Raw genomic sequence first — 25405 nt, 5'->3', positions numbered from 1 at the left:
TAACTTAACAGCCGAGAGTCCTGGAGCTTCCTGAAGCTCAGACGTATATTAACGTCTTGCAGTACGATAGGCAAAGTACCACAAGACGTACATATACGTCTGTTTGGGTGAAGGGTTTACTTTGCTTCCTTCTCTTGTTATCCTTTGCTGAAAGGTTTATCTAGGTAAGCTCAGGAGCAGCAAAGAACCTAGGTTCTAGCTGCTGATTGGTGGCTGCATATATATATACCGATTGTCATTGGCTTACTCATGTGTCCAGTTAGAAACCAGTAGTGCATTGCTGCTTCTTCAACACATGATACCAAAAGAATGAAGCACATTTTATAGTAAAAGTAAACTGGAAAGTTGTTTAAAATGGTATGTTCAACCATAATCATGAAATAAAAATGTTGGGTTTTATGTCCCTTTAAGGGTGCGATAATATCATTAACGCACATGTATCCATGAATTACTTAAAGGGCCATGATACCCACATTTTTTCTTTCATGTTTTAGAAAGAGAATGCATTTTTAAACATCTTTCTAATTTACTTCTATTATCTAATTTGTTTTATTCTCTTGATATTATTTGCTGAAAAGCATATCTAGATATGCTCAGTAGCTGCTGATTGGTTGCTGCACATAGAATCCTCATGTGATTGGCTCACCCATGTGCATTGCTTTTTCTTCAAATAAGGATATCTAAAAAATGAAGCAAAATAAATAATAGAAGTAAATTGTAATGTTGTTTAAATTTGTATGTTCTATCTGAATCATGAAAGAAAGATTTTGGGTTTAGTGGCCCTTTACGCAAAAAAAATTGTTGATGGTCTGGAAAATTATATATAAAACTCATGCAGATTTACTAATTGCAGTGGTTCCTAGCTATTCAGATGGATTGTAATTAGAGAGAAAGCATTTTACACTGATTGAAATCAGAGCATAATGTAAGAAATATAATATTAATTTTAAATCATATTTTGTTTATTTTTGAAAATTACAGTAAACACTTTTTTTTATAAGTATAAACATGCACCAGTATGCAAACCCAGCATGTCTTAAAGGTCTTCATAAATCATGATGATGGTGTAGCCTTATTGAGACTCAGTTGTGAGCCATAAAGGTAATTTACAATTAATGTATCACAAAAGACCTTGTTGAAAGGCACAAGGAGACTCTGTATCCCAGTCGCTGCATCTTTAGAGCTTCTGGCACTAAAACATTATACAAGAGTTGTGTGACTCTGAAACTGAATAAACTATAAATCATAAGGATCAGATTAACTTTTCCTACCAAAAAATATTTTCCCTCTATACTCCTATATATCTTATTTTTTTAATGAATCCTTAAAGGGACATGAAACCCAAAATTTGTCTTTCATGATTCAGAAAGAGCGTGTGATTTTAAACAACTTTCCAATGTACTTCTATTATTTAATTTGCTTCCTTTTCTTGTTATCGTTTGCTGAATGGTTTATCTAGGAAAGCTCAGGAGCAGCAAAGAACCTAGGTTCTCGCTGCTGATCGGTGGCTGCATATATATACTGATTGTCATTGGCTCACCCATGTGTTTAGTCAGCAACCAGTAGTGCATTGCTGCTCCTTCAACAACGCATACCAAAAGAACAAAGAAAAAGTGATAATAGGAGTAAATTAGAAAGTTTCTTAAAATTGCCTGCTCCATCTGAATCATGAAAGAAAAAATGTGGGTTTCATATCCCTTTAATGCTTGGATTCATGTTATTTCAGCAATGGCATACAAGGATTTTTTATTAAACAATGAAAAATGTATCCAGTCATCCCAACTCTCCCTGAAGTTCATGGAGTCTCCCTGATTGTAATAGTGGCTCCCTGATGCCAGCAAATGGAGTGCAATCTCCCCGAAACTCCAAGTATTATGATCCAATGTGGACCAAATCCGGAAAAGTGATTCTTTAACCCCTTAACGACTGAGGACGTGCAGGGTACGTCCTCAGAAAAAAGGCAGTTAACGCCTGAGAACGTACCCTGCACGTCCTCAGTGTGGAAAGCAGCTGGAAGCGATCCTGCTCGCTTCCAGATGCTTTCCGGTTATTGCAGTGATGCCTCGATATGGAGGCATCCTGCAATAACCTTTTTAAGCCATTCGGTGCAGAGAGAGCCACTCTGTGGCCCTCTCTGCACCGGAGATCGGTGGCTTACTTTGATGGTGGGTGGGAGCCGGACCGGGAGGCGGGTGGCGGCCATCGATGGCCCTGGTTATGTGAAGGGGGGCAGGATCGTGGGCGGGGGTGGCTGGGGGCGCGCACGGGCGCGCGCGTGCACAGGAGGGTGGGGGCGGGCGCGTGCACGGGGAGGGAGCGGGTGGGAACCGCTACACTACAGAAAATTTTGAAAAGAAAAAATGTTAAAAAAATGTAAAATATATATATAAAAAAACGATCAGCAAGGTGGTGGGGGTTTGTCTGTGTGGGGGTGGGGGGGGGAAGCTACACTACAGAAAAAACAAAAAAAACAAAAAAGCACTTTTTATTGCAAACTGGGTACTGGCAGACAGCTGCCAGTACCCAAGATGGCCCCCAATAAGGCAGAGGGGAGGGTTAGAGAGCGGTTTTGGGGGGGATCAGGGAGGTTGGGGGCTAAGGGGGGGATCCTACACAGTAGCATATGTAAATATGCTAACATTTTTTTTTAAAAAAAACCCTTTTATTTTAGTACTGGCAGACTTTCTGCCAGTACTTAAGATGGCGGGGACAATTGTGGGGTGGGGGAGGGAAGGGAGCTGTTTGGGAGGGATCAGGGGGTGGGATGTGTCAGATGGGAGGCTGATCTCTACACTAATGCTAAAATTAACCCTGCAAGCTCCCTACAAACTCCCTAATTAACCCCTTCACTGCTAGCCATAATACACGTGTGAGGCGCAGCAGGATTTAGCGGCCTTCTAATTACCAGAAAGCAACGCCAAAGTCATATATGTCTGCTATTTCTGAACAAAGGGGATCCCAGACAAGCATTTACAACAATTTGTGCCATAATTGCACAAGCTGTTTGTAAATGATTTCAGTGAGAAACCTAAAATTGTGAAAAATTTTACTTTTTTTTTAATTTGATCGCATTTGGCGGTGAAATGGTGGCATGAAATATACCAAAATGTGCCTAGATCAATACTTGGGGTTGTCTACTAGACTACACTAAAGCTAAAATTAACCCTACAAGCTCCCTAAAAGCTCCCTAATTAACCCCTTAACTGCTGGGCAGAATACACTTGTGGTGCGCAGTGGCATTTAGCGGCCTTCTAATTACCAAAAAGCAACGCCAAAGCCATATATGTCTGCTATTTCTGAACAAAGGGGATCCCAGAGAAGAATTTACAACCACTTATGCCATAATTGCACAAGTTGTTTGTAAATAATTTCAGTGAGAAACCGAAAGTTTGTGAAAAAATTTGTGAAAAAGTGAACGATTTTTTGTATTTGATCGCATTTGGCGGTGAAATGGTGGTATGAAATATACCAAAATTGGCCTAGATCAATACTTTGGGATGTCTACTAAAAAAAAATATATACATGTCAATGTATATTCAGGGATTCCTGAAAGATATCAGTGTCCTAATGTAACTAGCGCTAATTTTGGAAAAAAATGGTTTGGAAATTGCAAAGTGCTACTTGTATTTATGGCCCTATAACTTGTAAAAAAAGCAAAGAACATGTAAACATTGGGTATTTCTAAACTCAGGACAAAATTTAGAAACTATTTAGCATGGGTGTTTTTTGGTGGTTTTAGATATGTAACAGATTTTGGGGGTCAAAGTTAGAAAAAGTGTGTTTTTTTCCATTTTTCCTCATATTTTATCATTTTTTTATAGTAAATTATATGATATGATGAAAATAATGATATCTTTAGAAAGTCCATTTAATGGCGAGAAAAACGGTATATAATATGTGTGGGAACAGTAAATGAGTAAGAGGAAAATTACAGCTAAACACAAACATCGCAAAAATGTAAAAATAGCCTTGGTCCCAAACGGACAGAAAATGGAAAAGTGCTGTGGTCATTAAGGGGTTAAGGAATGCCTTTATTTGCTGGGACTTTATAGAACCCTCAAAGCATCAGTAACCAAAATGTCCCCACTAATTATAATAAAATAAAAACACAAAACTACCTTATTTACTGCACGTAATTAAACTTCATATTCTAAAATATTTAAGCATTCAACAAGCGTACGATCACTGGAAAATAGGTTTGTTGTATGTGGTTGTGCATTAAAGCTAGTTTTTTTTTTAATGTGCCTTTAGCAGGAAGCTACTTTAATGATAAGTCTCTATATTCTTTCAAGGTGTCCAATAAATAACTGGGAGTGGGGGGGGGGGTGGCACAGTAGCGCGTGAAGCCACCTCCCTGAAATGAGTTTTTGCAGGTTGGGATGTCTGCGTATCTATCAAAACATGATAGAAGAGTATAAAAGAGGATGCATTGTATTTCCATTTTGTGATATGAATAGTACATTGGATTGACATTTTTACCCACTTTGTTCATATTATTCATTATTATACATGAATTAATTGATATAAATGATTAATCAGTGAAAATTATTAAAACATTTTAGTGGGACTTTCCAGTGAATTATCTTATTTTTTTATTTTCCATATTTGCTTTAAAATGTTTTTTTAAATGTTATTGTATATTTATTTTATTTGTAAGGGAGCCAAGGTTTAGTATATTAATCATTTTCTTATATTATTTTTTTTTAGCCACAAAATAAGTACAAGCGTTTAAGTATGTGGAAATGAATGTATGTCTACGCTCTTTTAATAATGCATATCCAGCTAAAAAAGATTTTTATGTATAATTCAAATTACTATTTTTTTTCAATACAGAGCAAACTATATAACTTTGCCCTTCTCAACCATTATTATTAAATATAGTAGGCTTTAGGCTATACTATTTACAGCAGAGGCAATATGTATCTTACATCTTGTAAATAGAATTGTATTATATTTTGTTATATCTCTTGTTGTAAATAGAATTATATCATTATTTTGCTGTCTGTCTGTTGGATCAAACATAGGCTTAAGAGCACATTAAGTGACATTAACTTATCTTAATTGATATAAATATTAACAGTTCATGAAATTTCATCTATTTTTTTTCTTTGTCTTGTTAGACTTAAGACAAAAAAATCTATGAATATACACTCAGGACCAGATTACAAGTGAAGCGCAAAATATCACTTTCATGAAAGCACTATATAGGCACTCTACTGTGCATTACCAACTCACGCTGCTGTGCACTGGTATTACAAGTTGTCAAGAATGCATTGCTGGGAAGCATTGCACTCACGAGAACCCGCTTCTATAGGCTCTAATGGGATCCTCGTTCTGATGCCATCAGAGATGGCATGAGAACCTCAGCACCACAAAGGGAGCAAGTTGCGCAGCAATGGCAGCAATGTTAAATATATATTATACGATTATATACCTATATATTTATGTTAATATGTGTATATACACATATCTATACTATAATCGTGTTTGTAACATGTGCATTGCCGTCGACAGTTGCACAAACATCCTCAAAGGAATGTTGGCAGCGTGAGGCAGCCAAAAGAACTGGGATGTAGCAAAGGCAAACGGAGCATTACAAAAAAAAACTAACCGCCCGCAATAAGTCTAAAAAAAACCCTAACCACCTGCAATAAGTATTAAAAAAAATAATAATAACCACCCGCAATAAGTATTAAAAAAAAAAAACTAACTGTCCGCAATAAGTATTTAAAAAAAAAAAACTAACCAGCTATCTAATAAAAATATTAGCCCCTAAATCCGCCAACCCCAACAACGCAAGCTACCAAATACATCTATTAACCCCTAAACCGCCATTAACCCACATTGCTAATTAACCTAATAAATCTATTAACCCCTAAGTCGCCATTAATCCACATCACAATTAACATAAATCTATTAAACCCTTAAACCGCCAAAACCCCAGAACGCAAATAACTAATCACTAAGCCCCCTAACCTAACACCCCCTAAATTAGCCTCATTACATAAATTAAAATAATCCTAAATTACAATTTAAATAAAATATCTAACATTACTTTAAAAATAATGAAAACTAAGTTTAAACTAATCTAAAATTACAGAAAATAAAAAAGTCTAACAATACACAAAATAATAAAACACATTATTCAAAATAAAAAAATTAAACCTAATCCCTATGAAAATAAAAAAGCCCTCCCAAAATAAAAACACCCCCTAATCTAATACTAAACTACCAATAGCTCTTAAAAGCGCTCTTTTACATTAAAAATATACTAAGCCCCCTCAAACATTAAAACCCCCCACCCACCAAACACGCCAAAATAAAAAAAACCACTAATAAACCTAAACTACCCATTGCCCCTTAAGGATATGCCTGAGGAAACAGTCCTTTACGGACTGAGAAACGCGTAGCAAATAAATACTTGTTTTTATACAGACCCGGTTTCTGTGCTTTTCAATATACTGCTGTATGCAGTGTTTTTATTCAGTTAGATTTCAAACAGTTTATTCCTTACACTGACATTGTCAGTCTGTTTGGGAACAAGTCCGATCGTGTGAGCAGCTATCTTGGGAAAAACAACACAGCCGCTTGAACTTCTCCCGTGGGGATCCAGCTCACTGCACGATACACAGCTGATTTCATCCACCCACCCACAGGTCTCCAGGGTGAGACCCCCAGCGTACTGACTGCTGGTCCTGAATGTCAGCCTGCCTGCACGCACCTAGTTGATTCTAGGTGCCACTCCACTTGTGAGAAGTTTTCTTGCAACTTATTGTTTGATATTTGTCCTAAACCGATTCACACTATGTTGGCGCCCCTTGTCTTTTCATCCTCTTAGATTCCCTGATCCATCACACTGTGGACACAAGCGGAGCAAGCCTTAAGTTTTCGAACTTTTTGTTCTCACTATATCCTTTACTTTGAAGTGGACTTTTTACCTTTGAACATTATATCACACATTTTTTCAGGATTTTGACTTTTTTATTACATATATATATATATATATATATATATATATATATATATATATATATATATATATATATATGACTCAACTTTTTATATTTCTTTGCTTATGTTTTATTCTTTTTATGTAACAATCTATTTGTTTATGTTCCTATTGTACTACATTCGTTTTAACCGCCACTGATTGCAACAAGGTTACACACTTGTTCTTCTATAACAAATCCTACTTACTTTCCAATCACATACACCTTTGCCCTGATACACTTTTTCACAGACAATACATCATATTATACACTATAAGGTTTTTCATCACACACCACTTTTTCATAACAGCGCGTCCTCTTAGTTTTTCCTTCTAGGATTTACTTGAATACTTACGGTTTCTGAAGTCCGGCGGAGAAGGTCTTCTTCCAGGCGGGTCCATCATCTTCATCCACAGTGAAGGCGGCGCAGAGATGCGGAGTGGTGTTCCCAGATGTGGCAATCCATGGCGGCAATGGTCCTCGGCGGCGACTCTCCTCGGCGGCGGCAAGGCTTCTCTTTATGAGATCGTCCGCCGCACACTGAAGATTAAATGCAAGGTACCCCATATTTATCGGGGTATCTTTCATTCCTATTGGCTGACATTTTCACATCAGCCAATAGGACGACAGCAACTGAAATCTTATTGGCTGGTGAAGAGCCAATAGGATGAGAGCAAATTAAATCATATTGGCTGGTGAACAGCCAATAAGATTTCAGTTGCTCTTGGTTTGAGTGTGTGGTGGACAATCGCATGAAGAGGAGCTTCCATAGGAGTGCCACCGCTGAGGATGACCTCCGCCGAGGCTCACCACATCACCGCTCTGCATCTCCGCTCCACGCCACCTTTGCTGTGGATGAAGATGATGGACCCGCCTGGAAGAAGACCTTCTCCAACGGACTTCAGGAACTGTGAGTACCTATTTGGGGCTTTAGTGTTAGTTTTTTTAAAAAAATTAAAAAAAATTAAAATTTTTAATTCGGGTTTTTTGGGCAATGTTAAAAAGAGCTGAATGCCCTTTTAAGGGCAGTAAAAAAGAGCTGAATGCCCTTTTAAGGTTTTTTTTCGGTAGTTTAGATCAGGGTTTTATTTTGGGGTGGATTTTTTTAAAAAAAAAGGGGTTAATAGATTCAGAATATTGTTTTATTTTTTTGGGATAATTAATTTTTTTTCAGTAATATAAGCTTTTTTTATTTTTTGTAAACTTAGATTTTTTTATTTTTTGTAATTGTAGTTATTGAAAAGGGGGATATGGACAGGGGATAGGGACAGGGGGATAGGGGGAAAGGGTGATAGGGACAGGGAAACAGGGGGATAGGGACAGGGGGACAGGGGTATAGGGACAGGAGGATAGGTATATTTCTTTCATTAAACATTTGGCCCATGCACACAGGCTTTACCACTAGTTAACACATACATACATATATATGTATATAAGCATATACATATATATTTACTTTCATGAAAGCGATATTTGCTAGTGAACACAGGTATTACAAATTGTCAGCAATGCAAACGCAAGCTTGATTTCACATAGCTGGGAAGCATTGCGCTCATGAGAGCGTGCTTCCATAGGCTCCAATGGAAGCCACGTTCTGATGCCATAAGAGACAACAGCAAAGGGGGAAAGTAGTGCAGCAATGACAGCAATGTTAAATATTTATGTATATGATTATATACCTATATATAGCTATATATGTATGTGTTAATATGTGTATATAAGCATACCCATTGATCTACACTAATTTTATAGGGCAGACCAGATGTACAGGGTACGTCGCTGGTCCTTAAGGGCATAATGACCAGCATCGTACAGGGTACAGCGCTGGTTGTTAATTTGTTAATGGTGATGGAGGCTTTATTAAAACGAAAGTCTTTAGGAAACCAACTTTGAGTAATTGTTTGCTACATGCTAGTAGTAATCATCCTAATTGGGTCTTTAAGGGTATCACAAAAGCCCAATTCATTAGGACCCGTAGAAATTGTTCCACCACAGAAAGTTTTGATATACAAGCTGCTGACCTTGAGAATAGACTGGTAGCCAGAGGCTATCCAAAAACCATGGTCAAAGGGGTTAAAATCTCAGTAAAATCCCTTAGCAGGGAAGAACTTTGGGGTAAAAAAGATAAATACCCCAATACCAATAAAAATAAATAAATGGACAAGGCCACATTTGTTACTTCATATAGTGACCAATATCATCAAATATGCAATATAATAAGAAAGCATTTTCCATTATTAATGGCGGATGATGGTCTTATAGAACTAACAAAGATGGGGTGTCGCTGTGGCAAAGAGGTCTGACTCTGGGCAATAGATTAGCACCCATAAAACTACAAAATAAGAAAAAAGAGAGCAGCTCATGGTTAAGAGTAAAGGGTACTTTTAGATGCCATAACTCAATATGCAAAGCCTGTGAGTTTGTAAATACAGGAGAAGGCCTTTTTAGCACAACAACAGTGGAAATATTTAGACATAAGATGTGCAATAACTGCAGAGCAACTTATATCATCTACCTACTGACATATATAGAATGTAATCTGCAGTATGTGGGGATGACGACTCATGAGGTCAGAAGCCAAATAAGGGAACACCTGACTAATATAAAAGCAGATTCCCTCATGACACCACTCATACTGCATTTTAAACATTGTCACAACAAAAGCATACGTAGTCTTAGGTGGACTGTTGTTGACCATATACCTACTGGATCACTGGATCTTTAAACTGAAAACAAGAAAACCCCAGGGGCACAATAGTGAATATGATTTAATTAATTTCTGGCATTAAAACAAAATTGGTCTCTGGATTTTGATTAATTATTATTCATCAACTATAAAAAAAAAAGATCTCCATTATCTAAATACACAATTTAGCTATCCTCTTGAGCTTTCTTAATACATCAAAGCTTAAAACATAAACTGGTATTCTTTGTGACTTATGTTGTCCAAGATGACTAATATAACGTTCCTGTATTTAAGCACACTTAGTTTAATGTGAGATTACTGACATTTGTAAAATATTCAATTTCAATTCAATTTAAAACAGGAATTGAGCATGCGCATAATGTCAAATTCTTAGTTGCATCCTGACATCTAGGGACTGAAATATATTTTGATTGATATTGATATTATTAATTGTGTTTTCTAATTGGATTGTTTCAACAAATTTGAGGCCTTTAATGGAGTTTCAAATGCCAACTCTGTACACTGAACTAGCTTATTGGAAGGGTTATAGTGGTTATATTCATATATCTTTACTAAATGTATTAAGGGAAATGGTGGATGTAAGCACCAAAAAAAAATCAGCATTATAAGATTGCTCTATTCAATATGAAGATTTGGTTAAATTTGTCCAAATATATTTCCTAACTTGGTGTTATGTACAATCCCATATGTTAACTTTGTGCATTAATGTATATTTGCATATGTCTGTTTAAAGGGAATCAAAAGTTCTGATACTGACATGCTGGATGTTGTTTGTTAATATGGATTACTTTACCTCTTGTTTTAATTTTTTCCAATAAATTTGAACATTTTAATTACCTCCGGATCCTTTATCTTTTTGTCCGTATATAAGCATACACATATATATTTACTGTAACATACAGTTCCCATAGACCGCAATGTAAAGGCACCCTTCAGTCAACATTAGCCCCAGAATACTGCCACTTGTAATGACTGATTAATTATTGCACACCTGCAAATTGCCAAATCTGCCTGTTTGCATGTGCGCTGTAATTTAGAGCTCCACTTGTAATCTAGATCTCAATCTTTAAACAAAATAATATATTTTATGTAGATGTACATCATCAGCTTTCTTTTTTTGAATATGTTAAAACACAAAGTATTTTTTTATAAATAAAATACATAATATAATTTGTAATGTATAAATTTAGGTTATGCCTGTTAAAGCAAAGTGTCCTTCATTTACATTTTATTATTAATCATTTCTTCCACAGGATTTTCCTAACGATCTTGGCCTACTTATAGAACTATGAAGAATTAAACTCACAAGGTATTTTGTTATATGAACTTCATAATAATCTTTTTATATCATTATGTTTACCGGTATTCATTTTCATCCAATACATTTAGAATTGTTTAATGACTTGACAAGAGGATGCTTTAGTGAAAGGAAACAATAAAATCTCTACAATATAAGTCGATGTTGGATTTGTATATGAAATATATCTGATATGTCTGGCACCTTAATAAAATATTTTTCTATCCTATTCTGCAGTATTATGTGTAGATGCATTTCGCAAATAATAATAATAATAATAATAAAAAAAAACTAATAATATTATTATTATTATTTGCCAAATGCTGCTACACATAATTATCACACATATTACCTCTCTGTTTTGGGGTTTACATTACTCATTAAGTTTTTGCCAGAAGTACAGTTAAATCTATCTATTGCCCATGATTAACCTACAGAGTAGCATAAACCAATTAGAATGTTGGTGTAAATCCCTTTGCAGCTTTCGTATAAGTATATGGATGTATATTTTATAATTTGTACAATACATCTTAGTCCCTTAGAGTGTTCTAGAAACAGCAGAAAATCTGTCAGAAATGTAAGACAATAGGGATACTAGCCTGTATGAGATTTTATTTTATTTTTCATATCTGGAGGAAACAAACAATTGTAGTACTTGGCCTGACCAGACAGAAAGACTGACCTCCCTAAGTTTTAATAATATGGTATTTTTATAAAAGTTTAAATCTAGCCTATGCCAAAAATGTACCATTAAACTTACTCACTTTAGCAATATATTTATTTATTAAGTGACTCACTAATTAATTTGCATATATAACTCAATTTGTAATTCATACACCTTTGCTGCTTAAGAACTAATTATCCATACAAATCACTCTAAATTACATTAATATTAATATTAATATTAATAAATCTAAAGTGGTTTAGAATATTTTTTATTTATTGTTTATATGGAAATATGGAAATTCGGTGACAAAAACTTGCATTAATTGCAAGGAAATTCTTGTTTTTAGCTATTTGAATAAATGTAAAAACATAAAATCTGTGCTTCCACCCCCCACCCCTGCACAATAAAAACACAAAAATGTTTTGAACATTTGGTAGTGAAATAAAGTAATAATCTAGGTTTTTCTTGTGCAAATAGTATTGGGGAGTATGTATTATAAGTTTTACATGTTTAGGGAAATAAATTAGGCCTGATGATCAAAATCTTGCGGGCATAGAGAGAAACCATTCATAAAAACTTGGGGGGGGGGGCTAATTCTAAGCATTATATTTTATTTTAGATGTCTCTCCTTTACATTCAGAACCCTGTATATTGAAATAAACAGCTTACAAGGCAAACTTTGCCTTTCTAAAATTTTGAGGGACCACACAAGACTGAGAAGATGTCTAAGATCACCTGACCATAGCAGAGATGTTTAGATCATCAAGACATTAGACTTCTATGCCTTAACCTAGTGTTGAGGTGCCTTAGATCTATACTGCTTACAGTCATATAAATTACTGTAGTCATGCATCAAAAATCTTTATATAACTATATATATTCCAATCACCTAATAACAATCACTATATAAAACTGCACATGCTTAACTCATTTCATCTAATAAAAGCTTAGCTACTATTGTGAAATATTTTGAACATAATCACATATCAAAAACATGTATATAAAAATGGCATTAAAATAAATATATAATAAATATAGAAATATCAGCTGAAACAGTCATTGTAAGAATGAAATTTTAACTTGTATTTAAGAATAAATATAGGTTTAGTAGCTCTTACTTTAATACTACGTTTATGGGATTTTACATATTTTTAAGCAACATTTTATTTTAAGTGTTGCTTTTTATTTTTATTTTTAATGTATTACTGGTATTTCCATAAACTTATGTTTTATAATGTGTATTCTTTCTTATCATACCAATATATGATACTTTATATGCATTTTAATATTATGTTTCTACTAAAATATGGTGTATATTATGCAGGGCTAGCTTTATCTTTGGCAAAGTTCTGAAAAAAATCATCAAAGACTTCATTGTCCAGCATATTCTAGTTATAACAAACAGAGCAGATACTTGTATCTTCAAGGTACTTTGAGGTAACTTATTAAAATATCCATCATAACTCAGGCATGTAATTAAAAACCACATATTGGTACAATGTTAGTCTCTTTTAACATGAAAAGCATAACCTTATCTTATACTGAAAATGGGAAACTTCCCATCTCTTGGTTCCGTACTAAGCTGAATAGATATTGTTTGTTAAAAAAGATTTGAACATGCATTTTTAAAAATATCTAAAATAAGTCTAACTTCCTAGTATTTATATTCTTAACCCCTTAACGACCGACGACGTATGCCATACGTCCTCAAAAAAAAAGCACTTAACGACTGAGGACGTATGGCATACGTCGTCGGTTTAACAGAGCACTGTAAGCGATCGAAATCGCTTCCAGCTGCTCTAACAGTATTGCAGGCTTGCCTTGATGTCTAGGCATCCTGCAATACTGTTCCCGAGTGCCGGGACCGGATTGATCACTCCCCCACGAGTGATCACTTCCGGTTTCGCTCCACGTGGAGCCCGGCAGTGTTTCAGAGCATCGGAAGCGATTGGACATGCTTCCGATGCTCTGCTTGTGTGCTAAGTGCCTCGGTGGGTCGAGGCACTTAGTTAGTTAGAAAATAAAATTAAAAAAGTAAAAAATAAAAAAAAACGTATAAAATAAAAAAAGCCCTAAATAGCCCCCCCCTCCCCCTTCACTAGGCATCCAAGATGGCGATGCCCAGTACATCATGGGGCCTCTGGGGGTGTCCCTAGCCTGCCTCATCATAGGGGCAAGCTAGGGTCACCCAATCTGAGCCTCCCACCCAAAAAAAAAATAATAAAATACCCCATATGTCTGATCATGTCAATATTTGTAAATATTGACTATGATCAGTGTGGATCTCCCTCCCTCTCCTCACTTGCCATTTTGTTGGAGAGAGAGAGAGACCTGTATTTAGCAGAGAGAGAGATTTATTTCTTTTATTTGTTAAAAAATATAGAACCAAAGGCTCTTTTCAGAGCCATTAACCCCTAGCTTGCCAGTGATCACTATATATCACTGGCAGTAGCATAGGTGCACTTTTTTTTGCTGCATTTTGCTGTCTGTGCATTTTTTTAGGGGTTAATTTTGTTGTTGTAATTTTTTAAAAACCCAAAGGCTCTTTTCAGAAACATTTAGTTAATTTAATTTAATTTTCAGAGCCATTAACCCCTAGCTTGCCAGTGATCGCTATAAATCACTGGCAGTAGCATAGCTGTACTTTTTTGCTAGTTAATTTAGTTAATTAATTTAGTTAATTTAATTTAATTTTCAGAGCCATTAACCCCTAGCTTGCCAGTGATCGCTATAAATCACTGGCAGTTGCATAGCTGTACTTTTTTGCTGTCTGTACATTTTTTTAGGGGTTAATTTTGTTGTTGTAATTTTTTAAAAACCCAAAGGCTCTTTTCAGAAACATTTAGTTAATTTAATTTAATTTTCAGAGCCATTAACCCCTAGCTTGCCAGTGATCGCTATAAATCACTGGCAGTAGCATAGCTGTACTTTTTTGCTAGTTAATTTAGTTAATTAATTTAGTTAATTTAATTTAATTTTCAGAGCCATTAACCCCTAGCTTGCCAGTGATCGCTATAAATCACTGGCAGTTGCATAGCTGTACTTTTTTGCTGTCTGTACATTTTTTTAGGGGTTAATTTTGTTGTTGTAATTTTTTAAAAACCCAAAGGCTCTTTCAGAAGCATTTAGTTAATTTAATTTAATTTTCAGAGCCATTAACCCCTAGCTTGCCAGTGATCGCTATAAATCACTGGCAGTAGCATAGCTGTACTTTTTTGCTAGTTAATTTAGTTAATTAATTTAGTTAATTAAATTTTTTTTAGTAATTGTTTTCTGTGACAGATACAAAAATGTCACAGAAAAGATATAGTGCTGAGGAGGCGTATTCCATCCTTGCGTCAGAGTCAGATGCCTCTATTTCTGACTCAGACCCCAATTTTGACCCTGCCATGTGCTCAGATACATCACTAGATGCAGTCTCAACTGATAGTGATGTATCTGTGGCTGCTAGCCCCCCTGCCAGCCCCCCTGCTACCCCCCCTGCCAGCCCCCCTGCTAGCCCCCCTGCCAGAAGGAGGCGTGTTGCTGCCATTGCTGCTGAAGAGTGGGTAACGCCTCATCTCCAGAGGCCAGATATCCCACCCTTCACAGCAAATGCTGGCATAAATATAGATGTGGCAGGTTTTAGCCCCCAGCAGTTTCTGGAAGTGTTTCTGGGCGATGATATATTGGGGAACATTGTCGCCCAAACTAATTTATATGCCCATCAGTTCCGTGCTGCAAAGCCTGGAACATATTTGGCAAAGCAGCAATGGGCCCCCATCAATATGCCAGAATTCAAAAAATTCTGGGCATTGACTATGCTGATGGGCATCATAAAGAAACCCTCCATTTGCTCCTACTGGAGTAGTAGCCCCATCTGCTCTACCCCCATTTTCTCCCAGACTATGTCGAGGAAGAGGTATGAAATGATTCTGCATTTCATGCACTTCAGCGACAACAGCCTGTGCCCCCCTAGGGAGCATCCCCAATTTGACAGGCTGTATAAAATCCGCCCCCTGATAACCCACTTTTCTGCCAGGTTTGCAGAGGCTTATACAAATGGAAGGAATATATGCGTTGATGAATCCCTAATGAAGTATAACGGAAGGCTGGGATTCAAGCAGTATATTCCTTCCAAACGCTCCAGATATGGGGTAAATGTGTATAAGCTCTGTGACAGCGAGACTGGGTATACTCAGGCCTTCCGGGTGTATGAGGGAAAGGATAGCCACCTTGACCCTCCAGGTTGCCCAGAACATATGGGAACCACTGGCAAGATTGTCTGGGACCTGATATTACCCCTAATGAACAAAGGGTATCACTTGTACTTAGACAATTTTTATACAAGTGTCCTTTTGTTCAAGCTACTGTATTGCTTTGATACAGTAGCTTGCGGTACAATTAAAAAGAACCGCGCAGGTTTCCCAGGACAACTTGTACGCACCCGGCTACGAAGGGGGGAGACCTCAGCTCTGCGCCAAGAGGAGCTGTTGGCACTTAAGTACAGAGACAAGAAGGATGTATACCTTCTTACCACCATCCACACAGAGAGGACGGTGGCGGTTTCTGTACGTGGCAGAGCTGAGATCATAAGGAAGCCAGTGTGCATCAAGTCTTATAACCGGCATATGGGTGGGGTTGATCTAGCTGATCAGCTGCTGCAGCCCTACCTAATTATGCGGAAGACAAGGGCCTGGTACAAAAAGGTTGCAATTTACCTAATGCAGATTGCAACCCACAACGCTTTTTTGTTGTTCAAAAAATTTATTTATTTTATTTATTATTTTTAAAATCCCCCCTACTGCCGCAAAGCAGAAACCACAAAAAAAATGCAGAGTCTGTACCAAGAGGGGGAAGAGAAGGGACACCATATATCACTGTCCTGATTGCCCTGGACAGCCTGCACTCTGCATTGGGGACTGCTTCAAGCGGTACCATACAATGGTCAATTTTTAAAAAAATAAATACATTTGGTGTTATATATATAAATATTTTTTTTGGGTTATGTTTACTGTTAGATGGGTTTTTTTTTTTTTTACTTTTACTGTGCCAGATTTTTACATTTCACTACTCTATTTTTTTCTAAAATTGGGCCTGTTATTTTTTTTTAACCAAAACCCCTGTCAAACCTATGCATGGGGGACATAGGTGTTCTCAGGGTGCCTTGCAAAAAACAACCTGAAGTATGTTTTTGTAATAACTTACAACAGTCTCTCCTAAATCATAGTCAAAAAGCAATGTGTCTGTAAAAATGAAAATTGAAAAATAACCACCTTACACTTTCTCCAATTTTTTGGGCTAAAACGGTTGCTTCAAAGGCATCAAAGCACACCATATACAATACCTTGGGGTGTCAACATTTAAAAAATATACACTTTCATGGCAATAAATAAAAGTGGGGTATGCAATAGGCCACAAACTAAAGATAGGCCTATCAGAAGAAATACTCTCATTGTTAATAACTAAAATCACAAGTCATAAAATTGTAACATAACCTTCCCAAAATCCTGGCAAACCTATGCATGGGGGGCATAGGTGTACTCAGGGTGCCTTGCAGAAAACAACCTGAAGTATTCTTTTGCAATAACTTACAACAGTCTCTCCTAAATAATAGTCAAAAAGCAATGTGTCTGTAAAAATGAAAATTGAAAAATAACCACCATACACATTCTCCAATTTTTTGGGCTAAAACGGTTGCTTCAAAGGCATCAAAGCACACCATATACAATACCTTGGGGTGTCAACATTTAAAAAATATACACTTTCATGGCAATAAATAAAAGTGGGGCATGCAATAGGCCACAAACTAAAGATAGGCCTATCAGAAGAAATACTCTCATTGTTAATAACTAAAATCACAAGTCATAAAATTGTAACATAACCTTCCCAAAATCCTGGCAAACCTATGCATGGGGGGCATAGGTGTACTCAGGGTGCCTTGCAGAAAACAACCTGAAGTATTCTTTTGCAATAACTTACAACAGTCTCTCCTAAATCATAGTCAAAAAGCAATGTGTCTGTAAAAATGAAAATTGAAAAATAACCACCATACATTTTCTCCAATTTTTTGGGCTAAAACGGTTGCTTCAAAGGCATCAAAGCACACCATATACAATACCTTGGGGTGTCAACATTTAAAAAATATACACTTTCATGGCAATAAATAAAAGTGGGGTATGCAATAGGCCACAAACTAAAGATAGGCCTATCAGAAGAAATACTCTCATTGTTAATAACTAAAATCACAAGTCATAAAATTGTAACATAACCTTTCCAAAATCCTGGCAAACCTATGCATGGGGGGCATAGGTGTACTCAGGGTGCCTTGCAGAAAACAACCTGAAGTATTCTTTTGCAATAACTTACAACAGTCTCTCCTAATTCATAGTCAAAAAGCAATGTGTCTGTAAAAATGAAAATTGAAAAATAACCACCATATACTTTCTCCAATTTTTTGGGCTAAAACAGTTGCTTCAAAGGCATCAAAGCACACCATATACAATACCTTGGGGTGTCAACTTTTCAAATATATGCACATTCATGGAAAACAAATAAATTGGGTTATGTTAAAAGACCCCCCAAAAAGACGATAGGCAAAGAAAATATGTTAAATGTGAAAAAAAATCACAAACGCATGTCAGACATTTGGCATTGCACCTCCCAAACAAGCCACCAAACCTATGCATAGGTGGTATCACTGAACTCAGGAGATGTTGGTGACCACATATTGGTGTCTTCTTTGGTAGTAACACATAACAGGAGCTGTGAATCCATGTCTAAAGTACAATGTATGTGAACAATAACACAAAAATATGAATGCCCAATAGTTTGACAAAGACTAGTGGTTAAATTAGTGCATGGAAAGTGTTAAAATACCTGCATTTGAAATACCCTAGGAAGTCTACTTTTCAAAAATATATGGTTTGATTGAGGTAAATTACATTGGCCGGCTTCAGAAATGTCTTAAATAGGATATGGGTGCATGGGATGTGAAAATTCAAAGTGGAAAAAATGGAATGGGCTTCCTAAAAATAAGGCCTTTTAGCCCCCAGAGAACCCAACACACCTATACATGGGTGGTATCACTGTACTCAGGAGAGGTTGTTGAACACATATTGAGGTGTTTTTTGGCAGTAACACATTACAGGAACTGAAAATCCATGCCTAAAGTACAATGTGTGTGAAAAATAACACAAAAAAATGACTACCCAAAAGTTTGACAAAGACTGGTGGTTGAATTAGTGCATGGAAAATGTTAAAATATCAGCATTTGAAAAACCCTAGGGTGTCTACTTTTCAAAAATATATGGTTTGATGGCGGTAAATTCCATTGGCCAGCTTCAGAAATGTCCCAAATAGGACATGGGTGCATGATGACCGATGTGAAAATTCCAAGTTGAAAAACTGGAATGCGCTACCTAAAAATAAGGCCATTTAGCCCCCAGAGAACCTGACACACCTATACATAGGTGGTATCACTGTACTCAGGAGATGTTGTTGAACACATATTGAGGTAGTTTTTGGCAGTAACACATAACAGGAACTGAAAATCCATGCCTAAAGTACAATGTGTGTGAAAAATAACACAAAAAAATGACTACCCAAAAGTTTGACAAAGACTGGTGGTTGAATTAGTGCATGGAAAGTGTTAAAATATCAGCATTTGAAAAACCCTAGGGTGTCTACTTTTCAAAAATATATGGTTTGATGGGGGTAAATTCCATTGGCCAGCTTCAGAAATGTCCCAAATAGGACATGGGTGCATGATGACCGATGTGAAAATTCCAAGTTGAAAAACTTGAATGCGCTACCTAAAAATAAGGCCATTTAGCCCCCAGAGAACCCGACACACCTATACATAGGTGGTATCACTGTACTCAGGAGATGTTGTTGAACACATATTGAGGTGGTTTTTGGCAGTAACACATAACAGGAACTGAAAATCCATGCCTAAAGTACAATGTGTGTGAAAAATAACACAAAAAAAATGACTACCCAAAAGTTTGACAAAGACTGGTGGTTGAATTAGTGCATGGAAAGTGTTAAAATATCAGCATTTGAAAAACCCTAGGGTGTCTACTTTTCAAAAATATATGGTTTGATGGGGGTAAATTCCATTGGCCAGCTTCAGAAATGTCCCAAATAGGACATGGGTGCATGATGACCGATGTGAAAATTCCAAGTTGAAAAACTTGAATGCGCTACCTAAAAATAAGGCCATTTAGCCCCCAGAGAACCCGACACACCTATACATAGGTGGTATCACTGTACTCAGGAGATGTTGTTGAACACATATTGAGGTGGTTTTTGGCAGTAACACATAACAGGAACTGAAAATCCATGCCTAAAGTACAATGTGTGTGAAAAATAACACAAAAAAAATGACTACCCAAAAGTTTGACAAAGACTGGTGGTTGAATTAGTGCATGGAAAGTGTTAAAATATCAGCATTTGAAAAACCCTAGGGTGTCTACTTTTCAAAAATATATGGTTTGATGGGGGTAAATTCCATTGGCCAGCTTCAGAAATGTCCCAAATAGGACATGGGTGCATGATGACCGATGTGAAAATTCCAAGTTGAAAAACTGGAATGCGCTACCTAAAAATAAGGCCATTTAGCCCCCAGAGAATCCGACACACCTATACATAGGTGGTATCACTGTACTCAGGAGATATGGTTGAACACATATTGAGGTGGTTTTTGGCAGTAACACATAACAGGAACTGAAAATACATGCCTAAAGTACAATGTGTGTGAAAAATAACACAAAAAAATGACTACACAAACGTTTGACAAAGAATAGTGGTTGAATTAGTGCATGGAAAGTGTTAAAATACCAGCATTTGAAATACCCTAGGGTGTCTACTTTTCAAAAATATATGGTTTGATGGGGGTAAATTCCATTGGCCAGCTTCAGAAATGTCCCAAATAGGACATGGGTGCATGATGACCGATGTGAAAATTCCAAGTTGAAAAACTGGAATGCGCTACCTAAAAATAAGGCCATTTAGCCCCCAGAGAACCCGACACATATACATAGGTGGTATCACTGTACTCGGGAGATGTTGTTGAACACATATTGAGGTGGTTTTTGGCAGTAACACATAACAGGAACTGAAAATCCATGCCTAAAGTAAAATGTGTGTGAAAAATAACACAAAAAAATGACTACCCAAAAGTTTGACAAAGACTAGTGGTTGAATTAGTGCATGGAAAGTGTTAAAATACCAGCATTTGAAATACCCTAGGGTGTCTACTTTTCAAAAATATATGGTTTGATGGGGGTAAACTCCATTGGCCAGCTTCAGAAATGTCCCAAAAAGGACATGGGTGCATGATGACCAATGTGAAAATTCCAAGTTGAAAAACTGGAATGTGCTACCTAAAAATAAGGCCATTTAGCCCCCAGAGAACCCGACACACCTATACATAGGTGGTATCACTGTACTCAGGAGATATTGTTGAACACATATTGAGGTGGTTTTTGGCAGTAACACATAACAGGAACTGAAAATACATGCCTAAAGTACAATGTGTGTGAAAAATAACACAAAAAAATGACTACCCAAAAGTTTGACAAAGACTAGTGGTTGAATTAGTGCATGTAAAGTGTTAAAATACCAGCATTTGAAATACCCTAGGGTGTCTACTTCTCAAAAATATATGGTTTGATGGGGGTAAATTCCATTGGCCAGCTTCAGAAATGTCCCAAATAGGACATGGGTGCATGATGACCGATGTGAAAATTCCAAGTTGAAAAACTGGAATGCACTACCTAAAAATAAGGCCATTTAGCCCCCAGAGAACCCGACACACCTATACATAGGTGGTATCACTGTACTCAGGAAATATTGTTGAACACATATTGAGGTGGTTTTTGGCAGTAACACATAACAGGAACTGAAAATACATGCCTAAAGTACAATGTGTGTGAAAAATAACACAAAAAAATGACTACCCAAAAGTTTGACAAAGACTAGTGGTTGAATTAGTGCATGGAAAGTGTTAAAATACCAGCATTTGAAATACCCTAGGGTGTCTACTTTTCAAAAATATATGGTTTGATGGGGGTAAATTCCATTGGCCAGCTTCAGAAATGTCCCAAATAGGACATGGGTGCATGATGACCGATGTGAAAATTCCAAGTTGAAAAACTGGAATGCGCTCTCTAAAAATAAGGGCTTTTAGCCCACAGAGAACCCGACACACCTATACATGGGTGGTATCACTGTACCCAGGAGATGCTACTGAAGACATATTAGGGTGTTATTTGGCAGTAACCCTTACCATTTTATCAGTAAATGTATTCTTAAATTGCAATTTTGTCAAAAAATCAAATTATTTTTTCCCCCCCAAACTTTGGCATAGATTGGTGGTAAAATGGTTGCATGAAAAAAGTCAAAATACCCCAAGTTTAATATCTTAGGTTGTCTTCTTTTAAAAAATATATACATTTGAAGGGTTATTCAGGGATTACTGACAGATATTGGTGTTACAATGTAACTATCGCCAATTTTGAAAAAACATGGTTTTGAAATAGCAAAGTGCTACTTGTACTTATTGCCCTATAACTTGCAAAAAAAGCAAAGAACATGTAAACATTGGGTATTTCTAAACTCAAGACAAAATTTAGAAACTGTTTAGCATTGGTATTTTATGGTGGTTGTAGATGTGTTAGAGATTTTGGGGCTCAAAGTTAGAAAAAGTGTGTTTTTTTTCATTTTTTCCTAATATTTTATAATTTTTTTATAGTAAATTATAAGATATGATGAAAATAATGGTATCTTTAGAAAGTCCATTTAATGGCGAGAAAAACAGTATATAATATGTGTGGGTACAGTAAATGAGTAAGAGGAAAATAACAGTTAAACACAAACATCGCAGAAATGCAAAAATAGCCTTGGTCCCAGATGGTCAACAAATTGAAAAGTGGCCTGGTCACTAAGGGGTTAAAGGGACAGTGAACTCAGGCAAGCAACAGATAAGAATGTATTGTATTAAAAGTCGATGCAGGAAGACTGTTTTAAAAGGGGTTGTCTCTCTCTCTCTCTCTCTCTCTCTCCCACCACCCACTTGGAGGTTAATTTCTTCTAAAGACTTGTGTTTCTGTAGCCTTATTGTAGTACTAAACTTTTTAGTACAGTTGGAGGTTTTAAAAGGAAAAACACATTTCAAATGATAAAATAGAAGAAAAGGAGTTATTTGTAAGCATTTTTATACACCTTAGCAAGAAAGTGTATTATTAGGAACAAATTAAAGGGGAGAATGTTTTACAGTACACTGTGCCTTTAAGACTAAATAAGAGAAATATTCTGACTGTACCATAGTACCATACAAAAGTACATAGGATCTAGATGAAACAAATTGTTAAAAAAAGAAAGAATTAAATAGTATCCCATAAACATTTTCTTGACTTTACAAAAAGTAAAAATACATTTTTAGAAAAGAAACCATAATTATTATTTATATACTGTATTTTATTATATTATCTTGAGGCATACAGACAATATGAAAAACAAAGAGATCATTGCAGTGTAATACATAAAATGGGATACAACAATACTGAGAATTTTCCACATTACCCAGTATAATAATCAAAAAAGAATATTACAGTTTCAAGACTGCAAGGCACAATTCCAAGAAAAATGGTATTTGAGTAGTACCCTAAATCCTTCAAACCTCTCATGAGGCCACTTTTGCGCCTCCTGAATCTATAAGGCATTTAGAATTAGAAGGTTATGCTGAAACAACGGAAGCTACTTTTGAGCCTCTTATGAGAAACCTCTTTTTAGTTTTAGTACGTTATACTGTTAACAGGAATGTGCAAAGAACACATTATACTTAAGGCTCCATGTGCTAAGAGGCGGATGGAGAGCTTCTCAACTTGCGAAGCTGTCCACCCACCCGCCTTTGCTACATATGGGCAGCAGATCTGTTTGTCTGCTGGCCCGTATGTATCATTACACACTCATTGCAGTGTGTAATGCTCGCCCTTTCATTCGCGTGACCAATCACGTGACTGAAGGGGCTGTCAATCACCAAGAGCGAACAAGCTCTCTGTGATTTTCCCTCGCCACCTAAGAGGTGGCATAGGGTGTAAGAAGCAGTGGTCTAATGAACGCTGCTGTCACGCTGCGCCGCTCTAGCCATTGCTAGGGGTGCAGCGACTCCTTCCCTGCTCGTTGCCAGGGGTAGTGTTGGGTCCGGATGCGTACGACGCTGATGTCATCGTTGCACGCTCCTGATGCTGGTCGGACCTCTGTGGCATGAATCCTGCGCCTATTTAAAGTTTGTACAAACGATCTGTCACTGCCCAAGTATAGGTGTTACTTTGTGTGCTCCTAGGTGTGACAGATCGTTGTATCCATGTGCCTAATTACGATTGCTGAACCTGTCTGTATGACTACTCTACCTGTTTTACCCCTTAACTGCTGGATTGAATTACTGTTGCTGAACCTGCCTGACTGACTACTCTACCTGTTTTACCCCTTAACTGCTGGATTGAATTACTGTTGTTGAACCTGCCTGTATGACTACTCTACCTGTTTTACCCCTTAACTGCTGGATTGAATTACTATTGCTGAACCTGCCTGCCTGACTACTCTACCTGTCTTACCCCTTAAACTGCTGACTTAAATTACTATTACTGAACCTGCCTGTCTGACTACTCTACCTGCTTTATCCCTTAACTGCTGGATTGTATTACTGTTGTCGAATCCTGCCTGCCTGACCATTCTAGTGGTGTGCCCTTGAACTGCTTTACTATTGCTAAACCCTGCTTGCCTGACCATTCTAGTGGTGTGCCCTTGGACTGCTTTACTGTTGCCAAACCCTGCCTGCATGACTATTCTAGTGGTTCATCCTTGGACTGCTCTGCCGTTGCCGCTGGGGACTGTCCTGCCTGTGGTGAGTGCCGCCTTCCTCATCTTACTAACTTTCTCTGCTCTGGGATATTCCTTATCATTCCGACTCTATGCTGGGATAACAAGACTACTGGCCGAGTTTGGTCTGATAGAGGAGTATCCCACGAGCATTACATTATACTTGGGCCATGCAGCCAGATGAGGTGGCATGAGCTGTTTATCTTCAGGGACAGATGATGGGAACCCATAACACACAGTTGCAGAATATGGATTCCAAGCTATAGGCTATTACCGCTCAACTCTACTTACTAATTGCAGCGAGGGATCCCACTCCTGTTGCTATACCACCAGTCCCTACTCCTAGTACTATGACTTCTTCCTCTGCATCTGGAAGTATACCCCGGATACCCTTACCTGACAAGTATGAAGGTACTACTGATTGTAGGGGCTTTCTAAACCAATGCAGGCTGCACTTCCACAATGATCCTCACACCTTTCAGTCTCATCAGTCAAGGGTCACCATTATCATTTCCCTGCTAAAGGACAAGGCCCTAGCCTGGGTCTCTCCCCTTTTGGAACAGAATGCTACACTGTTGCATGATGCTGTTGACAGCTTTATCTTCTGTGTTTGGGGCATCTGGCCGAACCTCTGCTGTGGAATATTCTCTCCTGGATCTCCACCAGGGCAATAAAACGGTGGCACAATTTGTCATTGAGTTCCGCAACTTGGCACTTGAAACCACTTGGGATGGCAGTGCTCTCAAGGCAGCCTTTAGGAGGGGTCTCCATGAATGCATCATAGATGAACTCACTTATTGTGATATTCCTTCTTCTTTGAATGACTTTATAATGCTTTGTATCAGTCTGGACTCTCGCTTTCAGGAAAGACAAGCTGAGAG

The sequence above is a fragment of the Bombina bombina genome, chromosome 6, assembly GCF_027579735.1.
Source record: "Bombina bombina isolate aBomBom1 chromosome 6, aBomBom1.pri, whole genome shotgun sequence".
NCBI classification, from domain to species: domain Eukaryota; kingdom Metazoa; phylum Chordata; class Amphibia; order Anura; family Bombinatoridae; genus Bombina; species Bombina bombina.
This window is presented reverse-complemented; position numbering follows the sequence as displayed.